The sequence below is a fragment of the Natrix helvetica genome (genome assembly GCF_964273705.1).
Source record: "Natrix helvetica genome assembly, chromosome: 6".
Lineage (NCBI taxonomy): Eukaryota > Metazoa > Chordata > Lepidosauria > Squamata > Natricidae > Natrix > Natrix helvetica.
This window is the reverse complement of record NC_138553.1, coordinates 84,956,009-84,969,981: the sequence shown is the minus strand read 5'-3', so window position 1 is coordinate 84,969,981 and position 13,973 is coordinate 84,956,009. Positions and strand designations below refer to the sequence as shown.

The 13,973-nt window shown below is 47.6% G+C and overlaps 1 protein-coding gene across 1 annotated transcript in view; it reads left to right on the top strand.

Moving 5' to 3' along the window:
- Positions 1-1,289: 1,289 nt before the first annotated feature.
- GRM3 (glutamate metabotropic receptor 3) overlaps positions 1,290-13,973 on the top strand; it is a 68,932-nt gene continuing 56,248 nt past the window's right edge. Inside the window, exon 1 of the mRNA XM_081957234.1 lies at positions 1,290-1,372. The gene's annotated coding sequence lies outside the window, so the exon portion shown is untranslated. The remainder of the gene's footprint in view (positions 1,373-13,973) is intronic.

Below are 13,973 nucleotides of genomic sequence, written 5' to 3'. Positions count from 1 at the left end.
ATTAAGACCAGGTTACCAGACAAAAGATGTCATCGCATATAAAAAGCCTGGCAGCTTGATTGTACCTTAAAATAGAAACAGAAAGAGCATCTAAGTTTTATTTTTATTATTATTTCTTTTATTCATTAAACATGAAACTCAGTCAAGTGAACATTTAAAGATGTGTCACAAATACCAGTGACTGGTGCTAATGGTTGATACGGTTTGCTGCCAGTGTCCTAGGGATCAACCAAATACCTTCTTAAAATGTAAGATGTTCCGAGTAGCGCAGTTTTTTGCACTCCTCTGGTGTTATTGCAGGAAGCTGCATTTTCAAGATGTGTTTTGTAAAATTCTTGGACATGGTACCAAGTGCCCTGATGACAATGGGTATCACTGCTACATGTTTCACCCATGGCCAGGTCCCGATATTTCATTATTTTTTTCTACTTCTTTTTCTTCGACTCTACTCATTAGTATTAGCATTATTATCAGTATTATTAGTATTATTACTATCTCTTTTATTCATTAAACATGAAACTCATGATAATTAGCATCAGTAGTCTTCCTGGGACAGACGGAGAAAGTGGGCACTTATTATTTTTTGAAACAAGAGGCACAGAGGGGAGTTTTCTGCCTTTCTTATCTCATGTCTGACCTGTCAGACTGATTCCTCTCTCCCTCCGGAGGATGCCAACCGCGGGCAGGCTTCTTTGGGAAAAGCGGGCGTGGCTCCCCTTTCCGCCCGGGCCAATCAGGCGGCATCCGGAGAAGATTGATGAGGGGTTGCTAGGAGACAGCATCCTCTCCCTTTCCGAGCGACCAGAGCCGGGATTTGCTCTCGCCGGACAGCAAGTTCAACAGCTGGAGCGCCAGCTCGCCAGAGTGCGCAAGGCGCGCGGGCTGTGTGTGTGTGTGTGCACGCGTGGGGGGTCCGCACCCCCCCTTTCCCCGCCGAGTCCTCTGGGGCTTCCACGTTCGCCCTCCCAGAGCCCCCCCCCCCACCGCTGCTTCCCTTTCCCCTTCCCCAAATGGGGAGGAGGAGGCGGAGGAGGCGGAGAGCCCCGGGCGCAAAGGCGCCGCAGCAGAGCGCATCCCCGGAGAGGAGCTGAACTTCTGCCGCCGGGCGAGCCGGGACGGAGGGTGCCACTCTTGCCTGGCAGCCTGGCCCCACCGCCCCGGGGACCCGGAGGAGCTGCGCCCCGCAGCCTGGCCAGGAGGAGGCGAAGCGGAGGCCGAGGAGGAGCGAGAGGGGGACCCTCCCCACCGCCGCCTGGCTGGGCGTCCGAGGAGCGGAGGCAGCGAGAGGCGGACGGGAGGATGACGGGGGTGGGGACGCCCGCCGGGAGCCCAGCAGTGGCAACGGCGGCGGCAGCAGCTCCGGCCAGGCACGGTAAGCCTCCCCTTCTCCCCTTCTCCGCCCACCCTCCTGTCTTCCGGGCGGCCGGAGCGGCTCCACCTCACCCGGGTTAGGCGCGGGAGGTCCCGGGCTGGGCCGCGGACACCTGTCTCCCGGCTGGGGGAGAGGGGCGCTGCTGCGGCTGCAGGGTTGGAGCCCTGAGGTGGGGGCTGCAGAAGCCTGGAGGCACCGCCCCCCCCCCGCTTTCTCCTGGGGGCTCTCCCCCTTTTCTCCCCCTCCCTGCATTCTTGGCCGTCTCCGACTTTGGGGAGATCAAACACAGCCAAGAACTCTTCTTACGTAAGAGGCGGGGGGGATTTTTTGGCCCCGCGTTTCCCGTCGGAGCTAAATAACGGCGAGGTTCTCGTTTTGGCTGCGAGGATCCCGTGCAGGTTGTTATTAAAGCCTCGAAGGCTTCTGGTGGGATTGTCTCCGTCCCTTAGTCCTCTTTCCCGGGCTTCCTCGGTGGGAGTTGTTGTCCTTCCGTCCAGGTCCCAAGACCTCTTTCCCTTGGAAGGCGGGATCCTTCCCAGCAGGTGGAATAACTGCCGTGTTTCGGAAAGCTCCTCTCGTGCCGGGACTTTATTCCTGCTTATTAATCTCCTGTAATGAACCCTCTTCGTTATCTTGGTAACTGTCTCGTAGACTATTTGGGAAGAAACGGGTGGGGAGTCCAAGCAAGCGTGAAATAATATTCAGGGTCTTCACTGGGTCCGTTTGGGGGTTTGTGGTCAGGCTTTCTCTGCTAGGAAGCGTCCAAAGTTTTTGTGTGGCAGTTGGTTAAGTGCAGCAGATTTAGCACAAAGCGTCTCTGGAGAAAGAGGTGCTCTGCAGTGGAGGTGGGGAGAGGGACGAGAGGGGGGAGAGAGAGAAGCAGGGGCTGGGAAGTCGCATGTAGAGAAATAGCGTTTTTTGGGAGAAAATACATGCCAAGGATGGTGGAAATAACGGGAGGCTGAATATCAGGATGATTTGGCTTTTTCGGGGAGAGAGAGAGGGAGGGAGGGAGGGAGGGAGGGAGGGAGGGCAGGAGGGAGAGAAGGGGGAGAGGGAGGGAGAGAGGGAGAGAAGGGGGGAGAAGGAGAGTGGGAGGGAGGGCAGGAGGGAGAGCAGGAGAAGGAGGATGAGAGGGGGAGAAGCAGGGAGGGAGAGAGAGACAAGGAGAGAAGGAGGGAGAGAGGGATGGACAGAGAGAGAGGAGGAGGGAGGGAGAGAGAAAGAGAAGGAGGGAGAGAGGGAGGGAGGGACAGAGAGAAGAATACAATTAGAAGATGCTAGTAGTGTAGAGTTGGTCTTTGTGCATGAAAAATGTTCACCTCATGGTTTGGGTAGAGTAACATTACAACATAATATCAAAACCTGATATTGTGGTTAAATAGTTTCAGCCTGATTATTTCTTGACGCTCCCTTGATGATGTGATAGAGGCGCTTCTCCCAAACCAAGTTGACATGGGAAGAAGAGTCCATTTGGGGAGGTCTGTGCTAGATGACCCCTGGGTCCCCCTTCCTGTCAGGAGTTTATACATGGGAGAATATCCAAATGGATCACACCACCCATTACACCTTGGATCTTCTGTCCTGCAACAATACCTGTCCTTCCAACAGCGGTCTAAACTGGAGAGACCCACTTGATCTCTGCTCCCCGTGAGGATTTCAGATCAACAGATATTCTGGTACAACCCACAGAACGTGTTCTCCACTCAGTGGATTTTGAATTATTTACGTACTATCTGGTGTCCATGAAGCCATGAGCCTATGAACCTGACACGGAGGAGTCTTCCTCTCTTTGTATCCTACAACAGCTGGTATCACTGTAGAGTATGCGTCCCTCTTCTGTTTGATGTCCATGACTGGGTAGAAAAGGATTGCTTTCCTTGAAGGGCGAAAATGCCACACACACACCCTGTGTGCTTATTTAGGGCTTTGAGAATAGGGCACTGTGTGCAGTTTTTTTCCTCTAGAAGGTGACATGCATTATGGTGATTTGATTTGATTTTTCTTTCCTTTTTTACAAAATCATCTCAAATGAAGATCGATACCGTTGCTTGCAAAAGGAGCTCTTCGCTCCGTAGTGTATCTCAGGAAAGCAGGTGTGCTTTGGGGTGTCTTCATTTCCAGCAGGTGTGATCAGCTGAAACCGGGTGGGCGTATGTGCACAAGGTTTATTTTTAAGGTCTCTTCTTTCTCTGAAAGGAAATTCAGCTAGCCCGAGTGGGACAGCAGCACCTTGGCAATGAATTTACACACCTATAAATATTTTGCCCGCCTGGCTATATGTCCCTGCTAGCTGTGCATTTAGGAGTCGCTGGATCAGATATCTTGCCAGAGAACAATGGCAAAAAATGCTGAGCCCACTCCCTTCTCTTCCAAATGATGGAAGATGCTACCTGCAGATTTCAGTCTAAGCCATCAAAATAAAATGATGCTATTTTAGGAAAACCAGGAGGTTTAAAACAATCTCCGCTCTCTCGCTCTCACACTCTGTGTGTGTGTGTGAGAGAGAGAGGGGGGGGAGAGAGGGGGAGAGAGGGGGGAGAGAGGGGGGGTGGGGAGAGAGCATTTCCAATAGTAAAACGATCTTTCACTTTCAGAGAAGATCAGAAAATAAGAAAATTAAAACATGTTTGTTTCACTGATTGGTGAACCGGATTGCTAATGCATAGAATGGGGCACTTCAACTGTTTATAGTCCTTTATTAAAATACTCTACCTTCTAAAATCCAGGAATTCTCCATGGCTTTGAGGTCAACTGTTATAGAGAAAGGCAAGATTTTGTTCCCTGCAAATCCGATTAAATGGAGACCGATATAAATAGAAATAAGGAAGACCAAGAAATTCTAAAGTTATAGCATGATATGTACAGCCTTGGTTAATCTGCAAAATCTTCTCGAGTGGAAGATCCACCTGGATACTTCAGGCTAAATTGGGAAATAATAACAGAATCACAGAGTTGGAAGGGACCTTTAGGGTCTTCTAGTCCAACCCCTTGCTCAGATGGGAAATCCAACACCACTTCAGGCAAATGGTTGTTCAATCTCTTCTTGAAAACTTCCAGTGTTGGAGCATTCGCAACCTCTGGAGGCAACTTCTGTTCCACTGGTTAATTGTTCTCATTGTTAGGACATTTCTCCTTAGTTCCAGGTGGCTTCTCTCCTTGGTTAGTTTCCACCCATTGCTTCTTGTCCTGCCTTCATGTGCTTTGGAGAATAGGTTGACCCCCCCCTCTTCTTTGTAGGAGCCCCTCAAATATTGGAAGACTGCTATCATAACACCCCGAGTCTTTCTTTTCAATAAACTAAACATACACAATTCCAACAACTGTCCAGTCCCCTAATCCTTGTCCAGTCCCCTAATCCTCTTTGTTGCTCTTCTCTGCACTCTTTCCAGAGTCTCAACATCTAAAAAGAAGAAGAAAGCAAAGACAAACTACTTCTTCTAAGACTAGATGCACCCATAGTTTGAAGATTTGCTTTTTAAAGTCCTTTAGAAAGTTTTGCTACTCAGTAGAAATCACATGTAGAATGGCATCCAAAGTGCAGGAGAGAAAAAAGCAGATAACTTAAGTGTGGTGCCTCTTGGCAAGCAGATGCTGAAAGCTGGCACTTGAAATGAAGTGAATGCTGGAGGGTGTTAATCCTGGCACATTCACAGATTAAATGTTACAGTCAACGCTAAGCGACCATGTGAGTTAGTTTTCACCCAAAGGTCTTGGTGGATCTCATTTCTGGGTGACGTTTAACATATCTGGTCCACTTCTAAGTACAAGCATGTATACTTGGAAGCATATCCATGTACTACTGGTCTTGTAGCCACCACAACAAAGAGTTAAGTCAAAAAACTCAAGGGAATAGTCAATTAACCAGTTAATTAATTGCACCATAAGTTTTTTTTTTCCCTCCCATCTTCCATAAAGGAAAGCTTTGCTCATAAACCTACTGAAGGCAAAGCTCTGGAGCAGGGATGGCTACCTTTTCCGGACTGAGTGCCCAAAGCGTGCACGAACCCCCAAAATGCAACGTGCATGCAGCCGCCTGCACATGGCCACGCCCCAATGCGTGTGTGGCCCTCTGCACGTGCCCCCCCCCCCCGTGTATGTACACCAGTGGTGAAATGCAAAATTTTACTACTGGTTCTGTGGGCGTGGCTTGGGTGTGTGTGGTGTGGCTTGGTGGGCGTGGCAGGGGAAGGATACTGCAAAATCCCCTTTCCCTCCCCACTCTGGGGCCAGCCAGAGGTGGCATTTGCCGGTTCTCCGAACTACACAAAATTTCCCCTACCGGTTCTCCAGAACCTGTCAGAAGCTGCTGGATTCCACCCCTGATGTGCATGTGCCCCACGCCAATGCACAGCAGAGACCCAAAGACCAGCTGGGCAGCGGGAGGCGCATGCGCAGGCATGGCAGAGCTGAGCTGGGGCGATGCCTCACAGGCCCACAGAGAGTTTGCTGTGTGCCCCCTCTGGCACAGCCCTATAGCCTTATAGTATGCATAAAGCCAACCAAGCCCATGTATCTTCTTATATCTGTGAATCCCAAACCTCAGATCGAGCACAGCATTTCTCAAGCTTGAGCATTTTAAAATGCTCTTTAAAAACCCCAACTGGGGGATTCTGGGAGTTGAAATCCACCCGTCTTAAAGCGGGCAAAGTTGAGAAACCTATCTTAAGGGCTCCTTCTAGAACTGCAACATTATATATAAAGTATATATAGATGGATATCTCTATATGGATGGATGGATGGATGGATGGATGGATGGATGGATGGATGGATGGATGGGTAATGAAAGCAAAAAGTAGAGCTGAGTTGGACGGTTTTAATTCATTTGTTTTTTAAAGCCAATGGCTCCTTTCCCTCCTCTAATGAACTGCCCCATTAGGAGGGTGGGGCTCATTTCAGTTAAAGAAAATTTTAGGCATTTCCTGACCTTATTATTCAATGAAGGCCACTCTTGGCAAATAAAGGCCGGGAGGGTCAGGAATGATAGGAGCAATGGTGCATCAGAAATTGTCTTCCAACTTGGGTGACTATGGTTGCTAAGCTGGGGGAAGCAGGATAAGCTCATTGGAGGTAAGATAAGATGATAAGGTTAGCTAAGAGGAGATGGGAGGGCAGGGGAGGAGAAGAGTTGGGAGGGGAGAGAGAAGGGGAGGAGAGGAAAGGAGAGGAGAGAGGAGAAGAGATGGCAGGGGAGGGGAGAAGAGAGGGAGGGGAGGGGAGGGGAGAAATTCTATAAACACATCCTTAGTCCTCATGATGCACCTTTCTCAGCATCCATAAATAGTTTCTCTGGAGTCATGCGGTGAGTGTCTCCTACAACCAGGAGATCTTTGTTGTCTCTCTATTTCACACCTTCCAGTTTTCCTCTTCCCGTAGATAATGCAGTTCATTTATTGCACCAATCTTCATTTTCCAATCAGTGACAACATTATGGCAGGCTCATCTTAAGTTCCACCAAGAGTAATCCTCAGGACCCTGCATAGTGTAAATAGTTCTCCACGCTTAGCTAGCTTAAAGCATCTGTCAGTCAAATCTTTATTGGGGTCACAGACGTCTCCATCTTTTGGCTAAGAGCAAGTGTAGTAAGGCATCTATCGCAGTCATGACATTTATCATCTCAATCAGAATTAGATGCAATGAAAGCAAAATCCACAGTAAGGTCAAATCTTTATTAAAACCCTTTAAGATTTCACAGTCATGTTGTCCAGTTGTCCGGAAATTCTTCATTGAGCAAGTCATAAAGCTGAAATGAAGGTTAAAGAAAGGGAAAGTTGCAACCTTGGGCGGAACTGAGCACACCTGTCAGCTGGGCCTTTCGGCTGAGTTTAAATTTGCTTTGCAACGATCAAAACACAACGTGAATCCCCATTTGGGGGACTAAGCAGCTGACAATATCTAATAAGTGGCTTAGCTGGAGATTATTCACACATTCCATTAAGATTGTAACTGAGATTAAACATGCCTTGAATATAACATCCACCTTCTCCCTCTTCTATCGCACTCATCTTGTGCCTTTGTGTGTATGTGTGTGTGTTGTGCGTTTTAGCTATCTTTGCTGATGAAAACATTTGGAAAACTTGCCTATTGTTCTGTGACTGAGTTGTCCTCCTGCACATGTTCATCTGATCTGAGTTTTTGGACCGAGGTTTTGTCACAGAGACACAGAGAGCTCTCTTTGTTCCGCCTCTTTAAGGTTTATGAAATAGATCTGGATAAACTTTGGGGAATTTCTCTTTAAGGCTTCATTTTTGGGGGCGTTAGGTTAGAGTTTGGGCGCACTCGAAGTTGGTCAAGGAGCTCTAACCCTCTTTTTTGCGACTTACATCGAGAGAATATTCGTATAGTCCAACGCTGCTTCTCTGCTTCATGTCATATTCAGAGCCTTATTCTCTTCCCACCACGATGTGTTAACGTTCCTTCAATATTCATTTATTTATTTGTTAAATTTATTTGCTACTAGCCATGGGGATTCTCAAGGTGGGGTCAATATTGTGGGATCCAGGGGTGGGATTCAAAAATTTTAGCAACTAGTTCTCTGCCCGGTTACTGGGTGGGCGTGGCCATGGTGGACATGGCCTACTGGGTAGTAGTCCTATAGTAGTTCTCATCTTTAGCTCACTGCCCAGCATTTCTCAGCTTTAATGAATAGAATAGAATAGAATAGAATAGAGAATAGAATAAAGAATAGAATAGAATAGAATAGAATAGAATAAAGAATAGAATGGAATGGAATGGAATGGAATAGAATAGAATAGAATAGAATAGAATAGAATAGAATAGAATAGAATAGAATAGAATAGAATAGAATAGAATAGAATAGCAGAATTGGACGCGACCTTGGAGGTCTTCTAGTCCAACCCCCTGCTCAGGCAGGAAGCCATATATACCATGCCTGACAGATGGCTGTCCAATCTCTTCCAGTGTTGGAGCATTCACAACTTCTGGTGGCAAGTTGTTCCACTGATTAATTGTTCTAACTGTCAGGAAATTTCTCCTTAGATCTAGCTTGCTTCTCTCCTTGATTAGTTTCCACCCATTGCTTCTTGTCCTGCCCTCAGGTGCTTTGGGGAATAGCTTGACTCCCTCTTCTTTGGGGCAACCCCTGAGATATCAGAGCACTGCTTTCCTGTCTCCCCTAGTCCTTCTTTTCATCAAACTTTAGATATATGGACTTCAATTCCCAGAATTCTGGCTGGGGAATTTTGGGAGTTGAGGTCCACAAATCTTGAAGTTGCCAAGGTTGAGAAACACTGTGTGAGATGGCTACAGAAATGTGTTTCCTAAATAAGTAAATAAAAAACCCAGCACATTGAAATCTGGGAGCAATGCATGAATAGAAAAGGAAGGAAGGAAGGAAGGAAGGAAGGAAGGAAGGAAGGAAGGAAGGAAGGAGGAAGGGGAAAGAGAGGAAGGAAGGAAGGAAGGAAGGAAGGAAGGAAGGAAGGAAGGAAGGAAAGAGGAAGGAAAGAGAAGGAAGGAAGGAAGGAAGGAAGGAAGGAAGGAAGGAAGGAAGGAAGGAAGGAAGGAAAGAATCATCCCAATAATTTAAACCCTCAATTTCTTTCTGTCCAAGTACCAACACTAACCTTTTGTGTTTAAAAAGTGGAGGAAACGGCTTCCCCAAATATTGGGGGCTGCTTTCCATAGGACCTTTCGGGGCCTCTGCCCAGAATGCAGCTCACCTCTAAGCTCCCCTTTGGCCACCCTTGCTTTTAAGGGGGGGGGTGTCAGGGGGACATGGGAATAACGGCTCCCCCAGACTCTGCAGCAGCTACGGGCCCAAAGAAATCCTGGACGTGAGATGACTGGCGAATGGGCTCCCTCTTTCTGACCATTGTCCTTCTGCTAGATTCACACACTGGAGGGACATTTGCACTATCCCAAAGCCTGCCAGCCTGCCCATCACATGGCTCATTCTTCAGGCTTCCCAGCAGCAAAACAAGGATGGGAATCGTAAAACTCTTCAACATTTGGTTAGCAAACACCCCCCCCCCTCCAAGTTCTCCTCCACGGCAGGCAAGGAAGGTCTAAAGTGAAGAAGGAAACCCACCTTGCCAATGGATTTGTTTAGATCCGTTTTGGAAGGAAGCATTCTCCAAGGGGGGTGTGCTTCCAGAAGACCAATCAGGAGAGCCACCTTTGATGGAATAACAAAGGGAGTCACCCCTGTGGGCTTAAAATCCTCATGAAGGGAGGGGCAGGGCTTTCTCCAGCCTTTCCACAAGCCCCTCCCTTCTGAAAGGACCTCGAATCAACCGCAGGATTGATCTCCACTCTGCACCCCCCGTGAGTCAAGCGGGAGGGAGATTGGTTTTAAAACCCAAGAGGAAGAAGTTACAAGGGTGGAATGGGAAGGGAAGGGAAAGGATAGCACAGCACAGCAACTATGGAATGGAATTCTTTGTTGGCCAAGTGTGATTGGACACACAAGAAGTTTGTGCATACGTTCTCAGTGTACCTAGAAACAACAAAGTGATAGAACATTGATCCTAAATCATAAGATACAAACAACAAGCATTTGTTGCATGGATGGCTGGGGAATTCTAGGAGTCAAAGTTCGCACGTCTTAAAGTCGCCAAGTTTTAAAGTCACCAAGTTTGCAGACCCCTTGCTTTAGATTTTGACTCCAAAGAGTAAGTGTGGGAGCAGCTACGTGACACTCCTCCCTCTTCCTGCCTTGGGGACTGGCCAACCCTCCCATCTGCACTGCACATCATTGCTGTCTTTGAATTCTTTCTCTCCTTTTAAGCAAAATGGCTTCAGGGCACTTGAAAATTAACAACCCACTAGAATCCGCCCGGCTCGTCTCCTGAGAATCAGCCCTGGGAAGAAGCATGGATACAGGAAGATTATACGGCATGCAAATAATTCACTAGGCCAGCCTAAGTCAGCTCAATGTGCTAATCTCTAGCTGTCATCCTAGCTACCTTTGGCCTTTCCGAGACTGCACTGAAACAGGCCCCATTGGTTAATTAAGGCCCATCCCTGTATTCCCAGATTTAATTCCGTGGAATTACCTGAAGAAAGAAAATAGTGAGAGTGAGCAAGTCTCAAATTCCTCAAAAGCCTTCCGTCAGATGTGAGCCAGGAGTGGGATTGATGCGTTTTAGCAACCCGTTCTCTGCCCAGTTGTTGGATGGGCGTGGCCATGGGGGTGTGGACTACTCGGCCTCCTGCACCATGGTGGGGGGATGGGGGGTGTTTTTTCCTCCCCCAGACTCCAGAGGCTTTGCTGGTGAAAACAGCCTCCCCCTGGGCTCCGGAGGCCCTCTGGAGGCTGTAAGCAAGTCCGTTCTCGGCCCTGCACTTACCTGGCATCCAAAACTTTGGTGGCGCTAGGGATTCACGCTGCCAAACTGCCAACCTTTTTGATCGACAAGCTCAGTGTCTTAGCCACTGAGCCGCCACATGCCTACCAATTATCATGATAGACGATCAATATCTAATGATAGTGATCATTCAGCAACATGCCCCAAAAGTGCTTCTTTCAAGAGGCAACGGGACTTTCTGGTTTTTCTTTGAAGACGTTTCACTTCTCACCCAAGAAGCTTCCTCAGTTCTGACTGGATGGTGGGGAATGGAATCCAGTCAGAGCTGAAGAAGCTTCTTGGATGAGAAGCGAAACATCTTAAAGAAAAACCATTGCCTCTTGAAAAAAGCACCTTTGGGACAGCCAGGAGCTCGATGGCTGAGACTCTCCCCAGACCTTCAGCAGTCTGGTGTAAGATTAGTCGTTCCCTGAAAGGGAGGGACAAACACAGAGTATTTACGATGCCTTTATTGTCTTTATTAAATTGGACATCAACATAATTTTCAAGAACTCCAGGTGGCAACCACAATAAAAAAAAATAGTCATGCATAATAATATTTAAAACAGCCAACAGCAAACGATAAACATTGAATTAGACTAAATGAGGCAAAAACAGTCTAAACAACCCAACACTGATGGTGCCGTCCAATTAATTTCTCAATGCCCTCCAGAATCCTCTCCTTGTAACCTTCTTCCAGAGGTGGAATTCAGCAGGTTCTGAGCAGTTCTGGAGAATCACTGGTGGAAATTTTGAGTAGTTGGGAGAACCGGTAAATACTGCCTCTGACTGGCCCAACCCCCATCTATTCTCTGCCTCCCGAGTCCCAGCTGATCGGGAGGGAGTCGGGATTTTGCAGTAACCTTCCCCTGCCACGCCCACCAAGCCACGCCCATGGTAGTAAAAAAATGCTTTCTTCCCAGAAGGCCAGCAAAGAGGGGCCCTGTAATTTGGGGGAGTCAGAGGAAAACTAGGATGTAGAACTGGTGTCCTTAATGAATAACAGATTCACTCGCTTCCTGTCCATGTGGAGCTTTTTCCCAGGAAGAATTTAACGGGTGGGTCATTTCTGGTGGGAGAAGACAATCCTTGGACCAAGGCCCTAAGCTTTATAGTCCTTTAAAAGGCAAAAAAAAAAAGCCCACCACCAAACCCTACTCCTTTGAAGTGCCTAGAAATGTCTGTCAAGAGTCTCAATCATCCAATCGTCCAGGTTGTCCCAAAGGTGCTTTTCCAAAGGCAACGCGATTTTCTTGGGGGTTTTTTTCTTGGAGACATTTAACTTCTCATTTAAGAAGCCTTCTCGGAACTTCAGGACTGAAGAAGCATCTTGGATGAGAAGCAAAACATTTTCAAGGGGGAAAAGCCAAGGAAGTCCATTTGCTTTGCTCAAAAGCAGTAACTGTGACCTTGGAGTCCCTTAAAGATGAGCCAGCCGTAGGTGGCAGCAGCCAGAAAAGCTAATGTGATCCTTGGTTGCGTCAACAGAGGCATAGAATCAAAATCAGGTGAAGTGTTAGTACCACTTTATAAAGCCTTAGTAAGGCCACACCTGGAATGCAGCATCCAGTTTTGGTCTCTGCATTACAAAAAGATGTTGAGACTTTGGAAAAAGTTCAGAGAAGAGCAACTAAGACCATCAAAGGCCTGGAGGCTAAAATATATGGAGAACGGTTGCAGGGTTTGTGTTTGGCTGGCCTAGAGAAAAGAAGGACTACATGATAGCAGTCTTCCAGTATTTGAGGGGCTGCCAGAAAGAAGAGGGGGTCAAATTATTCTACAAAGCACCTGAAGGCAGGACAAGAAGCAACAGACAGAAACTAACCAAGGAAAGAAGCAACCTGGAACTACGGAGAAACTTCCTAACATTGAGGACAATCAACCAGCGGAATAGCTTGCCTCCAGAAATTGTGGGTGTTCCATCAGGTTTTCAAGAAGAGACTGGACAGTCACTTATCTGAAATGGGATAGGATGTCCTGCTTGAGCAGGGGGTTGGACTAGAAGACCTCAAAGGTCCCTTCCAGCTCTATTCCAATTGATTTGCCTCTTGAAAAAAAAGCACCCGTTGAGATATGCCTAGAAACCTACTAGAAAGCAGGGCAGGACTTGTGACAACTCCCAGCCATGTGAAGCCATGACATGGTCTGAACTAACTGCAGTTTGGGAGTGGTCTTCCAAGGGATTCCTGCCCCCCTTCACCCTCACCCCCAGGATGCCTTGGACATCGTTTTGTTGACAGAGACTACTATCATAGAAACAGTTGTAAAATCGAATCAGCTCACGTGGCGACCCACTTAACAACGGCAATAACATAATCAAAATTCCAGGTTCAATTGTGGACATTAAGTAAGAAGTACCTGCACCCACTATTCTCATTTACCTAAGGCTACTGTTTTTTCAAGCTTGACGTTTTTTTAAAATATGTGGATTTCAACTCCCAGAATTCATGCTGACTTGGGAATTCTGAGCATTGAAGTCCACCCATCCTAAAGTTGCTAGATTTGAAAGACATCCCTGGAGGCCATCTGTATCCATTCATACTAGAAAGTTCCGTGCCGGGGGTCCTTGTTTGCTTCCTAAAAGAGGCTCATTCTCTCAGGTCTCCTTAAATTAGGAGACCTCCAGGTTTTCCTGGTAAGTTTTCAATGCCTGTAAATCAACCCCCCCGCCTCCCTCCCTCCATCTTGGAACCTGGCCCAGTTCTTCTCCGTAGCGCTTTGTGAAATCTCTCCTTTGTCAAAAGCCTTTTTAAGATGAATGGAGCTCCTTCTGGAAGCCCATCGTCATTCTGTTGGAGCCCAATCCCACGTTCATTCAGAGAATGCCCTGGGGTGGTCCCTGCACCGACCGAGAGGAGAGGAAGAGGAAGACCTTCTCAGGCTCCTGGATCAAACCAAGATGCTAATTCCGGGCAAATTGTGTGTGGGTAATAAGAAGCAAAAAGAAAATAGGGAAGAGGCTAAGTGGCTAAGATGCTGAGCTTGTCGATCAGAAATTTCGGCAGTTCAGCGGTTCGAATCCCTAGCACCGCGTAACGGAGTGAGCTCCCGTTCCTTGTCCCAGCTTCTGCCAGCCTAGCAGTTCAAAAGCAAGTAGCAAGAAAGCACATAAAAAATGCAAGTAGAAAAACAGGGACCACCTTTGGTGGGAAGGGAACAGCGTTCCGTGCGCTTTCAGCGTTGAGTCATGCCTGCCACTTGACCCCGGAGACGTCTTCGGACAGCGCTGGCTCAGCAGGCCCTCAGCACATTTAAAGAAAGTTATCGAAGATTGGAAACTCACCAGGGCTGGT